This window comes from Humulus lupulus, chromosome 3 (genome assembly GCF_963169125.1).
Source record: "Humulus lupulus chromosome 3, drHumLupu1.1, whole genome shotgun sequence".
Taxonomy (NCBI): Eukaryota; Viridiplantae; Streptophyta; class Magnoliopsida; order Rosales; family Cannabaceae; genus Humulus; species Humulus lupulus.
Window position 1 is genome coordinate 282895917 of NC_084795.1, and position 15938 is coordinate 282911854.

A 15938-nucleotide genomic window follows, 5' to 3' on the forward strand; every position below is an offset into this window, starting at 1 on the left:
TCACGCACTTGATTGGGTAGACACGCACTTGGCTGGGCAGACACGTACTTGTCTGGGCAGACACGCACTTGACTGGGCAGACATGCACTTGGCTGGGCAGACATGCACTTGACTGGGCAGACATGCACTTGGCTGGGCAGACACGCACTTGGCTGGGCAGACAGGTCATGGCTGGTCGGACATGGTCATGACTGGGCAGACAAGGTCATGCCTGGGCAGACAAGGTCATGCCTGGGCAGACAATCATATGACTGGTCGGACAAGGTCATGCCTGGTCGGTCATGACACTTGACTGGCCAGTCAAAATTCTTCATTGGTCTACCAGGTCACTCCTAAGCTAGATCACTTTATCACAACTCTGAGGAGCCAATATATTTATCGACTATTAATGTGTCGTTTACGGACCATGTACTGCCACTTGTCACCTCTATCGCCATGTCATCGATCTCCAATTTTTGGGGATAACATTTGCCCCCCAAGTTTATTATACGATTTTCTCGTATGATAAACTTTTCTTCTAGCAAAATGTTCTCGAAGTCATCCAAAAGCTCCTATCCAGCTGATAACTTTCACGTAAACCCCCACGACTGAACTTGTCTTTTGATTTCTTCAAATTCTATTTTTTGATCTTGTGGTAGTATGTGATTTGGATGAGAAATGGTGTTTGTGCTAGATGGAATTTAGGGCTTTGCTTTTCTCGGCTTAAGGTTTATGGTGAGGTTCGGGTATGAGACATGGAATATGGTCGTTTGGTCATTGTTTTTTTCCTTTGTAAAAAGTATGGTCCGATCGGACCACACATTAGCCCCTCAGCCTCAAGATGCATCCGACCGGATGCTGCTTTGGCTTGGACTAGACCCATCAGACAAGCTTGGACACACACCTCGGACATCAGGCATTCAATCGGACATCCACGCACTGCTGGGCTCATCACCTCCTCGGACCAGGCGCACTGTTCGGACAAGGCGTAGCTCCTCGGACCCCAGGCGCGCATCCCCTCGGACCAGGCGGCTCCATGCGCGCATCTCCTCGAACGTCTCGGCACCAACAACTCCTCGGACAGCATACGTGTCCCTCGACATCACGTCTCCTTGGACCTCAGGACCCCAGGTGCACCTGAGCGGACACCACATGACAGGCACGTATCCCTTCGGACCAGGTGCACCTGATCGGACCCTCACACTGCTCCTTGGCATTTCTTGACTCCTCTTGGCTCCTTGGACCAAGCATGGCACGCCTTAGGCACTTGGCACGCCACTTGGACCAAAAATTTTGCCTATGCCCAAAACTTTTAATTCATGCTCACCCTAGGGACTTTAAGAACTTTTTAGGCACCTTAGGCACAAAATTTATTTTTTCCTTCATACATATTTTTCCTTTACATTTATCGATTTATGTTTGTTTGATTCACTCCAGGGTCTCGTCGATGTTATTTATTCTAAACAACAGAGTTTCCTACTCGATCAGTGATACATGCTTAGCCGACCAGGGAAGTTGTATCTGCTCTTCCGAGCAGGAAAACTTTGCACCTGATCAGCTAAACTTGTACCTGGCTAGTAGTTTACTCTTTATTCTTGTATAACTGAGCTGTTGGCATTTGTACTTTTACTTTTCTTTTCTAACTTAAAACATTTTAAGTCTTTTTAGACTTAAAAAGTTTTAAGTTTTTTGTGAATAGTGAAGTCACTCTGATGTATGCCTTATATTTTTGCATGAGTACTTAGTTTTCTAACTTAGAAATTCTAGACATTTCATAAGTCCATACTAAGTATACTTTCTCACACTCTTATTGCTCTAACATTTTATGAGCATAATGTTTATTGTCACACGAATATTTGCTTCTAACTTGAAATTTTTAAAAAAATTCCAAGTTACTTAAGCTTTGTCAAACAAGTTAGCTTAATGGCCTTTTTGGACTTCGAAAATTTACAAGTCAGCCTAAAAACAGATATATTAACTCGTGCTCTTATTGCCTATGTTAAATTATATACCAGTATACCCCATGTGCCCCCCAGGTGATCGAGGGTTGAAAGATCCTTAGTCACTTGCTACTTGATCGAATCTGTTCGAGCAGTTAATTACTCGTGAAACACATAGAATATATGGAAAATATTCTAGCAGTTGAACACTGTCCGATTTTACTGACCAGTTGAACACTGCTCGGATAACTAACACACATGCATATTTGTAGCAAGAATCGACCACGCTGCGCGTAGTCTATTTTATTACTCGTAAATTAAAAAGGATAAATCATGTCTAATAACGAGTCTTGAACAACCGAAATTGTTCAAAAATAAAATGACTGGTTAGCAAATAACCAGCTCATAAACCAAACTTAAATAACAAGTCAAACAACTCGAAATCAAGCTACCACTCTGAAAGCGGTATTTAGAAATAAGATATCCTTTGATGCTCGCCACTCCAGTGGTTTCTGATCCTAGCACTCCCGCTCAGCATACCTCTCCCTTGCTTCGTTGATCTCCTCAGCAAAGTGTGGACCTCCACATATAGTGTCTAAGGTAAAGTCCACAGGTTCGGGCTGCAAGGGTGGAGATCTTTGTCGCTTGAAACCAGGATTGCTGCTACCTCCTTCTCCTTGGGGTGTCTCTGCCCGGTACTTCCTCAACTTGCCCGACCGGAGAAGAAATTCTATCTCGTCTTTGAGGTGATTGCATTCATTTGTGTCGTGACCATAATCCCCATGGAAACGACAAAACTTATTCATATCTCTTTTCCTCATCTCTTTCCTGATGGGTGGAGGTTTCTTGTAGGGAACCTCTTCATGACTAGCAAGATATATTTCCGCTCGGCTAGCCGAGAGAGTGGTGTAATTAGTGAACTAAGGCTCATACTTGGTTGGCTTTTCATTTGAACTCAACTTTGCTTTCTTTTCCTCATGGTGGTCAGACCCATTATTCTCACGTTTCTTTCCACCATCCCTAGGAGAGTCAGTTGATCCGCCCGGATTGTTTATGTCATTCTCCTCTTTCTCGATTGCATCATCCAATTTCATATACTTGTCTGCTCGGTCAAGAAATTGTTGAAGTGTCGAAATTGGATTTCTATGTATGCTATCCCACAAAGGGCTCCGATAAGTTATCCCAGCAGATATTGCAACCATCTTCCCCTCATCTTCTACAACAGTTTCTCTATTGGCTTCTCTCATGAATCTCTGTATATAATTCTTTAGAGACTCATCTTTTCCTTGTTTGATATCTGCCAAGTGGTTGGCATAAACTGGTGGAGTCCGGGCAGTGTTGAATTGTCTACAAAACTCCTTCCTGAATGCTTCCCAAGAGGTAATGGAGTTTGGTTTAAACTTCCAATACCATTCCTGGGCAGTATCCGACAATGTAGTCGGGAAAACTCTACACCGATAATTGTCACTTACTCCGAGCAATTCCATCTGGTCCTCGAATTTCCCAACACGTCTGATGGGATCTGCCTTTTCTGTATATACTGGCAGAACTGGTGCTTTATATTTTGCTGGTGGCTGGGCTGCTCTAATCCGGGCACAAAATGGGCTACCACTCCGGTGGTCTATCGCATCTATCCTGGAAGGTCGTTTTGACAAACCTTGCACTGCAGCTACTAGTACATCCAATTGGGCTTGGATGGCTGGTGCAACTGATGAAGTTCCAAGATCTTGACCGCCTGGTCGGGCATTACCATCTGGCGCGCTGTCGTCAAGTATTTCTACTTGACTGGCAGGGCAGTCCAGATTTTTCCCTTCGACCGGGACGGTCCTCCTCTTGTTGGTGATAACATCCCTTAGATCCTTCCGAGAAGCATGCTCTCCTGCCCGATCGAACACCGTACTCTTCGATTTCCCAAAGGGCTTACTACGCGGGACTTGCTCTCTCCTACTACGCTGCTGGTTGGGGTGCAGTGGAGGCCTTTCGGTATGTCCTGGGCAGTCTTTCCTTCCTTGTTGGTCGTTGCCCCCCTTTTCCTTTGACTGATCGGTGTGATGACTATCTGCCTCATCATGACCATGCCCATCTTTGAATTGTGAAGTCCTCTTCTCTCGAGGAGTCTTGGTCTGATCCTGCCTGGGTGGAGTCTTTTTACTGCCCGACCGGTGACTCCCTGATCTAGAAGTCTCTGATCGGTGGCTCCTGGAGGGGGTTCTAGAGTGCTCCCTTTGCGTCGAGGCAGTTCTGGATCGGTCCCCATCATCTTCCCGACCAGGGGGGTTACTCCTGCTTCTGCCCAATCCTCGAGAATCAGCTCTGTCCATGGTCCTCTGACCAGCGTCATTATTTCTTGCTCCCTGGGTGGCTGCTTGTGCTGCGGCTTGAGCATTGGCTTGGGCCAATTGGGTAGCCGCTTCTAGAGCAAGTGCTGCTTCACGATGTCTCCGGTTGACCTCCTCCTGTTGTTGTCTGAGCTCTTCGCTTCTGGCCTCCATATCGCGCCTTTGTTGCTCTAACGCGGCTTTCTGCCTGGCCATCTCTTCAGCGAACGCCTCCTGTCTGGCGTGGAATTGTGCCATCTCCTCCTGAAAGGCCCCCATGGCTTCCTGGAGTTCTTCGACTTCTGGAGTCACGTCCTCGAGCATGACCCTAGGCTCAGTCTCATGGTCTTGTGGGCCAGGACCTTCTGATCTAGCAGGCTCTTTAGAGAAGCCTGTCTTCTTGGAGGCCGCATTGGTGCTCTTAGGCACCATAATACTTCAGGGACCGTCTATCTTTCTCTTCAGGCTCTCAATGAAAGCACCAAAATGTTGACCGCATTTTTGGCCAACGACGTGTAGACGTCAAAAATGATAAAAACCTTCAAGAGAAATAAACGACACAGACGATTTTATAATGTGTTGACCACGTTTTTCGCCAACAATGTGAGAACGACAAAAACGATATAGCCTTCAACAGAAATAAAACAACACAGACAATTTTTAACAGAAAGTAAATAAAACACGCAATTTTTATAGTGGTTCAGCCCCAATATGTTGGTAATAGCCTAATCCACTTAGAGATTTGATTATATATTCACACTCAAGATCAGATGAACCTGTGTCAACTGAGTTTCTTCAGTGTGAATTCTCAGAATACAAAAGTTCTCTCACGAAAAAAGCTCTTTCTCTCTCTAGAAAATCCAGACCCCAAATTTCCAAAAGTCCCTTTCTAATCCCGTAAGTCATATATTTATAGGCTTAGGATCATACTCCTGCTCTCCCCCAGAATCGGGATATTTCATTATATTTATTATATTTAAATTACAAAAATATTCAAAATTTAACAGAACCCCCCAATTCGTGGGAAGAATGAGAGATTCCCGCGTATGCCAAGACCGATTCTTGTTGAAGCCGTTTCTGGGAATCTTGACGTAGTCTGTTCTAACATGGCTCTCTGGTCTAGCATGCCATGTCTCTCGTCTAACATGGCACTCTGGTCTAGCATGCCATGTCTCTCGTCTAACATGGCACTCTGGTCTAGCATGCCATATCTCTACTTGGATAGTCATGCACTTGCTGGTAGGACATGCAAGTGCTGGTCGGACATATGCATGCTGGTAGGACATGCCAGTGCTGGTCGGACATGCCATTCCTAGGCAGCAAAGTCACTACTGGGCAGCTAAGTCATTCCTGGTCGGATGCAACTTACCCAGTCGGTCATGACACCTCTCAAGCAGTCAAAACTCTTCATTGATGTACTGGGTTACTTCTAAGCCAGATCACCCAACCATTCCTTGCCACTTCTCATTTCTATTGCCACATCATCATTTTCAAATTTTGGGGATAACATTTGCCCCCCAAGTTTATTATATGATACTTCACATAATAAACTTTTTTCTCCACAGTTGACGGGATTATAAAAAAAAAAAAAATTTGTTCATCTTCCCGCCATGCAGCAGACCACAATCACTGTAAATAACTGTCCATGATCGTGGGGAGAAAAAATAGCCCAGGAAGGCCAAGGGTCTAAAAATAAGTGGTAACTCCCACTTTTTCCTTTAAATAATCCTTACTTTCTCACATTCCCACTTATAAAAAAAAAATCAACTTTTAAAAACCCTTCTCCTTCTTTCTTCTCTCTTGGCCGAAACTCCAAGGCTTCTCCTTCTCTTGGCCGAAACTCCAAGGGACTCCAAGAGGAAGCTCTTCATTCCTTCAAGCAATCTCCAAGCAAATCAAGGGTTCTCCAAAGTTGGGTAAGTCTTCTCCTCCATGCTTTCATATTGTTGTTATTTTTTTCAAAAATTTTCATGAAAAAAAAACATGTTGTTGCCGAAACCCCATTGAGAGTTTTTTCTTGAATTTGCTCATGAATCATATAGATACAATGTGTTGGGTGACTATTTTGATGATGTTTGTATTATGGGTAACCCAACATTATCCTCAATTTCATAAGAATTTCAAGAAAAATAGGTCAATTTAGTATAAACCATGATTGTGGGTTTTGAGGTTTTTGATGGCATGGAGGGTTTCAAGAACATTGATGAACTTTGCAATTTTCTTATTTTGATCTTGTAATTGTGGGCTTTGGATGAGGAAACATGTTTATGTTAGGGAGTTTAAGCTTTTATTTTCGGCTCAAGGAATATAGGGGTTTTTTGGTGAAGTTTGGGTATGAAAAATGGGGTATGTTTAAAGATATGGCCGATCGGCCACTATTTTTTCTGGGTAAACATGTGGTCCGATCGGACCACATATAGTCTTCTTGGGCCAAGAAGCATTCATTTCCTTGGACACTTGATGCCGATCGGAGCTCCTCGGATGCGCTCGACTCGGATGCAGGTGGATAGGCACGGTCCGCTCGGACCAGGCCTATGTTACTCCTCGGATGTATGGCGTCCGACCAGACACGCATCGGGCTCCTTGGGTGCACTTGGCTCGGACGCAAACGGATGGGCATGGTCCACACGGACCAGGCCTTTGTTACTCCTCGGACGCAGGGTGTCCGACCGGACACGCTCAGCCTGGTACCATGCCTATCATGGTCCGCTCGGACTAACCCATGCCTCTTCGCGGACATAAGGCATGCACCCTCTCGATCCTTCTCCTCGGATGCCTCTCCTCGAGCGTAGAGTGTCCGATCGAACACCTGAATTGGCCTCTCGGATGGCTTGCTTGGATGCACACTGCTGGGCATGCATCTCCTCAGATACATAGTGTCTGACCGGCACTCACATAGCTCCTCGTACTCGCCTGCTTGGATGCATATGGCTGGCCACGCACCTCCTCGGACGCATGGTGTTCGACCGGACACACCCTAGCTCCTCGCACACGCCCCTTTGGATGCATATGGCTGGCCACACACCTCCTCGGACACGCCCTAACAGCCCCTCGTCGGACGCTAAGCACTTGGACACTAGAAGTCTGGTCGTATAAACGGGCTAATGTTGGCTCCTTGAATGATCTCCTTGGATGCTTAGGCATCCGATCGGATGCACAGGCTCTCCTTGGCACTAGGCACAATTTTCAGACCAAACATGGTATACTCCATGCCATATGCACTTTGAACACTCTTAGGAAATTTTAAACATTTTTAGGCACTTTCAAGCACTAAAATTATTTTTTCCCAAGCATGCAACATTTTTACTATTTAGATAAACTTTTCTAAGTAGAAAAATAAATTGTATTCTTGTTGAATTTTATGCGTATGGTTACTCACCTCCCCATTGTTTTTTTTGTAGATGAATCGCTTTGACTATAGGGGGGTGACAACCATACGGATTCCGATACCTCTATCCCGTAGTCAATCGAGACCCCTCAAAGCAGCGATTCCTCATCAAAATCCTCCACCAGTTGTACTCCTGAGGATCGTCTTCGCCGCTTGAAACAGATCCTTCCCCGTTCAGCCTTGTACTTCCTTCACGAGGAACAGTTTCTTCAACAAGCTGCACAGTCGACGATGAGGGTGAAGAAATCCAATAGACTCCCCCAGGACCAAGATCCATAAGTTGCCCACAGAGCGGTGCAAAAGGTGGTGGAACATAGCGAGGCCCGCACTGCAACTTCTTCAAGATCACCCTCTCAGGAGTTTGCCACCAAGGTCTAGCACTTGGCCATTCAAAAACCACGGAAGGGGAGAGAAGAAGAACCTTCCTGGTTCATTGCCCGACCTTCAAAACGGTAAAGGGAGTGCCGGCACTAGAAAGCTGACCTGTTACTACCGAGGGACTAGCCTCGGCCTCCGCCTGCATCAAAGTGAACACTCGAGCTAGAGTCAAGCTGTCCACCTTTCCTGTCTCCCCCTTCTTCACCGTCGGGCAATCCTTCCTGAGGTGTCCCACCACCCCACACACATAGCAGGCCTTAGCCCGACACTCGCTCGGATGGCGCCTCTTGCACCTCGTGCACTCTGGATAAGTCCTCCATGAATCACCGCCTCCCTGACGGCCGCCCTGAGTACCCCGACCTCTCCTATCAGGACCAGGAGCGATCGGAGCATCAGGAGTCTTTCTTTTCAAATCACTGGGGCCTCCGCCCCTACTAGAACTAGAATATGGAGGCACCGCCCTGCGGCCCTCCCTTCTTGCTGCACTATCCCTCCATATCCTATTTTCCGCTTCTTCAGCGGTCAGAGGCCTCTCCACAGCCTGGGCATAAGTAGTCACTCCAAGAAATGTGGTAATTCTTACATCGCGGGCTATCATAACATTCAACCCTCTAACAAATCTGTCCTGCCTGGCTGCATCAGTAGGCACAAGATCTGGTGCGAACTTTGCAAGTCTATCGAACTTCAAGGCATATTCTGTAACTGTCATACTGCCCTAAACCAGTCCCACGAACTCATTCACTTTCGCTGCCCTGATGGCAACGTTATAATACTTCTGATTAAACAAATCCTTAAACCCTTCCCAAGTCAATGTAGCGACCTCTCTAGTCTGTGATGCCACCTCCCACCAGATTCGGGCATCATCCCTCAGCATATAGGTGGAACAGTCCACCCTATCATGTCCTTTCACTCTCATAAAATCAAGGATGGTAGTGATCAAAGTCATCCACTGTTCAGCTTTCAGTGGATCTGGTCCACCCTCAAAGGTCGGGGGCTGTTGCTTCCTGAACCGCTCATACAACGGTTCCATCCTGTTCCCAACATCAACTGGCTGTACCACAGGTACCAGTGCCGGTGGCACAACAGGGGCAACACTCCCAGATGGAGCCTGCTGCAGAATTCAGATCTGTTCGTCTTGGCTCTGAAGCCTAGCTTGCATTTCTGCCATTAACTGTTGCCAGTTCTCAGGGATTGGCGGAGGGGTCGGGCCCTGGTCATCGTCTCTAGCCCCTGACCTGCCGGCTAGTCGTGTGGATTTCCTTGAACGCATAACTATTCAAGTCAATCTGCAATCAATGACTCGGCAATTAGGCTATGATGACAGGGTAATAATCTTTCCATAATCCATCACTGAAACTCCACTCATTCACAAGCAATCAAAGTATAGCAATTTATCCAGATATTCATCCACATGCACAACAATGCTAATAAGCACGCCTCAATAACATCATGCAATAGTCAAGGGCCAGGCCCTATCAGTATCTCATGCTCCCTATTCATCAAACAGATATCAACAATCATATCTCATTCAAGTCATTTAAGCACATAATCATGCATACACAATTACCAAACCCTGAGTTGAGCTTGTCTCCCGCGGTGAATGTACATATCCAGCCAGTCTTCAGGACCCATAAACCTAGGACGCTCTGATACCAAGTTGTAACGCCCTGGATAGCCAAGACCGTTACACTGTGTGTTTGTAAAGTGCCAGACTTGCTAATCAAGTCATTTAAATAAAACCGTGTCATTGAAACTATAAAGGAACTAGGGTTAAAAACGTTTTGGTCTCAAAAGCCACATTTTCATTAAAAAGTATCATCTGTTACATGGGATCCCAAAATTATTAAGTTCAAAGACCGTTTACAAAAGACACAAGGTTTATGTATAACAATCGGCCATACTAAGGCAAAACAAGCAGTTAGGTGATCCCAGTCCTGGTCCACTCCTCGACCGCGGCGGTCGAACCGATGGCTATGTACAATTCACCTCGGAGCTCTCCACCTCAGGCTTGGTCCAGCTTGCCCTTGCCTTTACCTGCACCACGTAGAAAACACAACAACAACAGAGCATAAGCATTAAGTAGTCAAGTCAATATCTCACATTGCATCACATAGCCTCAGTCAAATAACCATTCAATATAGTCAAGTATTCCTCATACTAGGCATATCATTTCATAACATACACAGGTTATAACGATAACCAGGGCTAGCGCTCACAGGCTGCTCCCTCTGTTATCCCAGTGTTCATGGCTCCCAGTGGCCAAATCGCGCTCTACGCGCTATTAGTATGTACGACACCCTTAGGCCGCTTTTACATGTCCCATGGCGTGATACCAACATTGACACGATACAACTCACGGGAGCACTTAGTCCCATCACAATCATATAACCGGGTGCAGTTTTCTTACCTTTAGCTTTCAGATGAATTAGCTACGGGCGACACTCCTTGAGCGCGATCCGATCCTCGAGTCCTAGCTTGACACCTAGTCACAACCATGAGGAAAGACACCATTAACAACCTTAAATGAGTTTCCAAGCCAAGTTCTAGTACTCGGAACATTGAACTTCACCAAATATAGTAAAAGACTCAACCCCGAGCACCCTAGGTTAAATTTCCAAGCCTAAAATCTTAAAATCCCAAAATCCCTTAAGCGTCGCGGCATAGGCCACCCATGCCGCGACATGGCTCCCAAACAGAACCTACTAAGGCCCAAAAACAGGTAAGGGCCGCGGCATTTCTTGGGCCATGCCGCGGCCCGCCCTCCTTCCTCAGCAAGCAACAACTTCGAAGGGCCGCGGCTCACCAAGAACCATGTCGCGACCCGACCCTTCGAACCCAGAAAAAACCACCATTTTCAATCCCTAAACCTCACCTTAAGCCACCCTAAAGCCTCTAACTCAAAACCAATTGATAATAACAACATTAGAATTATTTAAGCAACACAATCCAACCACAAATCCAGCCCAAGACTCACCAAAACCCCAATTCCAACTTCTGAAATTTCAAACCCACAGAACTCAAAACCAGCCATGGAAACTCTCAAATTCAACCATCAAACTTTAAATTAAACCTTACCTCAGCTGTAGAATCGATTCTCCAAGAGTCCCCTGACCTATCTTCAAAGTTTCAAGCCTCAATTTCCACCTTGAATGTCAAAACCATAACCATTTAAAACTCAGCCATTTCTTTAAGTTCCTAACCCCAAAAATGAAAATTCAAAACTTACCTTAGCACTAGCTCAAACCTTAATCAGTTCCTGGGCTAATCCTCCAGACTATTTCCCCAAATTCTAGCTTAATTCCAGCAATTCCCTCTCAAGTTCAGTAGTTCTTCCTTTGCTAAGAGAGAAAAGAGAGAGACGGAGAGTTAGGGTCGGTTTACACTTTTCTGTCTAGTTTCTTCTAAGTCTTCCAAGTATATCCTTGGTTTATTAGACTAATCCCAAAGCTCGGGGTGCCGGAAACGTCCCCGAGGCCAAAACGGTAAAATTCTCCAATAATCCCGCCTAGACATCCTAACCTCAAATATATCTCCAGTTATTCGTTTTCATCACCCGATAGTTTAAATCACTACCTGATACCTAAAATACCCCTGACTTGTCCAAAGTCAATTATAATACCTCGTTGTGACTTTTCCCGCTATCTAGCCCTAGGATCGCCTTGAGTCGCCGGCTGCAGAATTATCCACATCATAATGTGGTTCTCGCATATATCTCAAACATTTATATCACATCATCATATGATATCATCAATTATCATAAACACACAATTAATCATATATTTACGCATTTAAATCAATAACATTCATTCTAACCCAGTTATGCCCTCCCGGCACACTAATCAAGGCCCTTAAGCCTTATTAGCGAATTTGGGTCGTTACAACTATCCCCTCCTAATGAGAATTTCGTCCTCGAAATTTACCTGAATAGCTCGGGATACTGATCCCGCATCGCTGTCTCTAACTCCCAGGTCGCTTCCTCGACCTTGCTATTTCTCCATAATATTTTCACCAACGGAATTGTCTTATTTCGTAAAACTTTGTCCTTCCGATCCAAAATCTGAACTGGTCGCTCCTCATAGGACAAATATGTCTGTAACTCTAAATCCTCGTACCTCAGTACATGTGTCATATCAGAAACATACTTCCGCAACATGGAGACATGAAACACATTATGAACTCCTGACAACGATGGCGGCAAAGCTAACATGTACGCCACCTGACCAATCCTTTCTAGGATCTCGAATGGTCCAATGAATCTAGGGCTTAGCTTGCCCTTCTTACCAAACCTCCTCACCCCTCGCAGAGGTGAAACTCGAAGAAAGACGTGGTCCCCAACCTGAAACTCCACGTCCCTACGCTTAGGATCAGCGTAGCTCTTCTGCCTACTCTGAGACGCGAGCATCCTAGCCCGGATCTTCTCTATGGCCTCACTTGTCTTCTGTACCATATCTGGCCCCAGATATCTCCTCTCACCCATCTCATCCCAATGAATGGGTGATCTACACTTCCTCCCATATAACATCTCATAGGGATCCACTCCAATCGTTGACTGATAACTATTGTTGTACGAGAATTCAATCAACGGAAGGTGCTTACTCCATGAACCCTCAAAATCAATCACACATGCTCTGAGCATATCCTTCAACACCTGGATCGATCACACGCCATCTCCATTTTCCCATAGACTTGGCGAGCTTGTCATTAGAGAGCCTCAGCCTGAGCCTCGGCACAGATCTGCTATTCCTGCTCAGTCCGGGAAAGGAAAAGCCATCCAGACTGATAGGGAGCTCAGTTCATCCTCGGATGATGAGGATGACTTCCTTGATCAGATTCTCAACTCAGGTCTGGTAGTCATAGGAATATGTTTGATAACTTGGTAATTTGGGACTAATAAAATTGTAGTAGTAACATAATTATCTACATTTTATTATATTTACATTTCTAACAATTTTGTGTTTTCCTCTTTTGCATATCCAGATATGTTCAGGCAGTGCATCGCTCTTCCTGCTCCAAAGAGGAAATCTGGCGATGGAAGTGGCTCCACGCCCCCGAGGAAGTTCCGAGGGTAGTGCCGCCCAGCAAAGGGAGACAACCCGAGAGGTTGACTACACTCTCGCCGTTGACTCCTTCCTCGTTTCCTCCCTCTGTGAGCTTAACTCCTACCCGCTCGGCTAGCTCGAGTGAGATCCTCCGCGCTGCTAGTGGCCTCGGAAAAGAACTACTCGAGGAGATTGACCATGATACTTCAATGCTTCAAAGCTTTGAATCCCTTCCTCAGCTTAGCGTTGAAGTCGTCTTAAGAAGAGGGCTTGCTCAATTGATGAATGTAAGTGTTTTATCTTAAGAAAATTTGTTATTAATATTTTTACTTGTAATAACCTCCCGTTTTTCATGCAGTCGCTTGTTACCATCAGTCATGCTCAGCTCCGAGCAGTTGATTATAAAGAGTTGATCAAGGTCCTAAATGATCAACTTGTGGACGCCCAAGCTAAAGTGGAGACTCTAACTGCCTCGGAGAAAGACTCCAAGTCCAAGTTGGAGCAGGCAGAGAGGACCGTGGCTAAACGGGATGAGTCTCTTAGGAGACTATCAGATGAGAATCAACTGCAAGTTCAAACCAACAAGTCCTTGACCGATCAACTGGAGAAGCTGACCTATGAGAACGAGGAGTTAGCTCGCGAGAATGAGGGACTAATTAGTGAGAATGAAGAGTGATAACTCTACAAAATAGAGTTATTTTACCACTTTTTATGTGCTAATTGTTGCTTAATTCTTGAGTTTTTAATTGATTTATTAAGTTTTTAAGTTATTTTGAATTTATTAGTCTTCTTTTGATTTTATATATTTTTGTGTGTTTTTATAGTTATTTTGTTGTAATATATTATAGTTTAATTATTTGAATTATTGTAGTTTAATTTGTGGTAAAAAAAATGTTATATTATTGAGCTTAAGTATTAAATATAAATTAAGTTATAATTAATATTTTCAAAGAATTAGCTTGATTTATTTTATAAATGAAAATATTTGAATTTGATTTAATTTATGTTTTTTTTTATAGGAAATATGTTGTATTTTTGGGCTATTGAAAAGCAAGAGAAAGAAAGGAAAATGGTATTTTTGAAGAGGAAGTAACAAAAAATTGGCACAAGGCCCAATCTCTTCAGCATTGCCACCCTCAGCCCACCGAAGCCCAATGTCAAGCCCAGCCCACCTGGCACATCCCATCACACTCCAGCTCCAAGGCCCAGGCCCAGGCCCAGGCCCACGCCTGCCATCCTCCAGCCAGCACCCAAGTCACCCACGCCTGCTTCAAATGCCTCTTCCTCCTGTTATGCCCCAGCCAGCTGTCAGCTCCTCAACTCAACCCATGTTTCCCTCCAGCTGCCAACACAATTAAGCCCCAATACCACCAACAGCCCCCAGCGCCTGGCCCCATTTCCCAGCCGCCTGGCCTAGTTCGTACACCTTGCCTCCAGCCCAACACACCAGCCACCCATGCATGCTTCCAACTTTCTTGAGCCCATAAATTTCCTTATGTTCCCTTGTCTAAAAATGACATATTTTTACCCCACTTTCTACACATTTTACCCCAAAACATCATTATTACACCCTATATTTTACCCCTATTTGCCATATTATAATTAATTTAATCAATTTAATTAATTTAATTTGATTATTTTAATCATCATTTTTGGCTATAAATAAGGGATTTGGGGTGTCCATTTAGGAGAGAAGGTTACTATACCATAATTTCTACACATTCAAAACCTCTCAATTCTCTTCATCTTTTTCTTCTTTTTGGTTACTTTCTATGTATTTTTAGAGGAAAAATTTGGGGGTTTCTCCTCCAAATTTTCCTATTTATGTTTGTAATTTTTAGTTTGTATTTGCTATTCTAGTTATGTGTTTCTAATCTTTTTATGATTATTAAGGTGATGATGAAACAAGTTGTAACTAGATAGTGTTTATTTTGTATGTTGATTTCTCATTTTGTGCAACAAAGTTTATGGAATTTTCTTCTTCAAATATCTTCTTCCATCTTAAATATCATGTATTTTGGATTGTTAGCACAGATTTAAACTTTGTTCTTCATTAGTGCAAATACATAATATTCTTTGTGTAAGATATGTCATTAAATTGTACACATCCATGCTTAGAACAAAAATATTATGTTTTGCCTTATAAATAATGTTCATTGATTTATTTGTTATTTCATTAGCTTGATTTACACTAAATGCTTTGAAATTATAATTTTGAAAAGTGAAGAAAAATCTTATATTTTTAGAAGTAATTTGTGCTTAAAATTATAAATCTATTTGGAAAATGATAGTTTGATTTATTTTAACTATCACTAAAACTTGGGAATCAATATACTTATAAATATTATTGAACTTATATTTTGTGGATTCTAATCCTTAATAATCTTATTTTACTATCTTGATTTATATTACTAATTTATATTTATATATTTTCTTTAATATCTTTATTATTATCTTCTAGTTTATTTTATTGTCACAAATTCTCATCAATATTTGGGGCTAGGTTAGAATTTATTAATTTTGATTTAAAATAGTTTCATTTTCGATTTTAGACAACTCCTTTGGGTTCGATCTCGTGCTTACACGAACACTATATTCCATATACGATTCCTGCGCTTGCGAGTTATAAATATTTAAAACATACCCGTTTTGGGTCCATCAAAGAGCTGAAGCAGGAGAAGGAAGCTGATATAACCCGTTACGAGGAGGCTTGCTTCAACTGCTTTTATCAGGTGTGGAAGCTGAATAAACCTCTCAAGCTCGACTTTCTCACCGATGAGGTTCAGGCAGAGGAGCTTGCCAGATGTGAGGTAAGGGCTGCTGAGGAAGCTGCAAATCCTACCAGCGTTAGACCTGCCTCCTCTACACTATCATTTCGATCGGGAGGAACAACTGA